Source organism: Monopterus albus, unplaced genomic scaffold (genome assembly GCF_001952655.1).
Source record: "Monopterus albus unplaced genomic scaffold, M_albus_1.0 scaffold454.1, whole genome shotgun sequence".
NCBI lineage: Eukaryota > Metazoa > Chordata > Actinopteri > Synbranchiformes > Synbranchidae > Monopterus > Monopterus albus.
This window is the reverse complement of record NW_018128334.1, coordinates 205092-205497: the sequence shown is the minus strand read 5'-3', so window position 1 is coordinate 205497 and position 406 is coordinate 205092.

The window sequence follows — 406 nt, the reverse complement described above, 5'->3', positions numbered from 1 at the left end:
GGGTCTGAATCTGGAGACACAAGTAGAGAGGTGTCAGTGTTGAGTCACAGTCTGGACATCAGGAGGCCAAGTGCACTTCAAGGCTCATGGTCCATGTTCAACAGGTCGATTTCATACTGCTTGACATAGTCCTGTGTCTTATTTTACTGAACTTATTAGTTGATAATTAGAAATTATATCAATATTTGGTAACATTAATAATTTCAATCATATCCTAAGCAAACAATGTGAGAAATAGCAACCTCTGTCTGACTTCAGCTTCTAAAAATGTGATGATTTTCCAGGTTTCTCTGTTTTATATGATATTAAACAAAAGATCTTTTGGTTTTGGACTCTTGGTCAAATAAAACATCTTCCTTGGGCTGGGGACAGTTATAACTTTTTTTTTACTAACTATGTTTTTTAT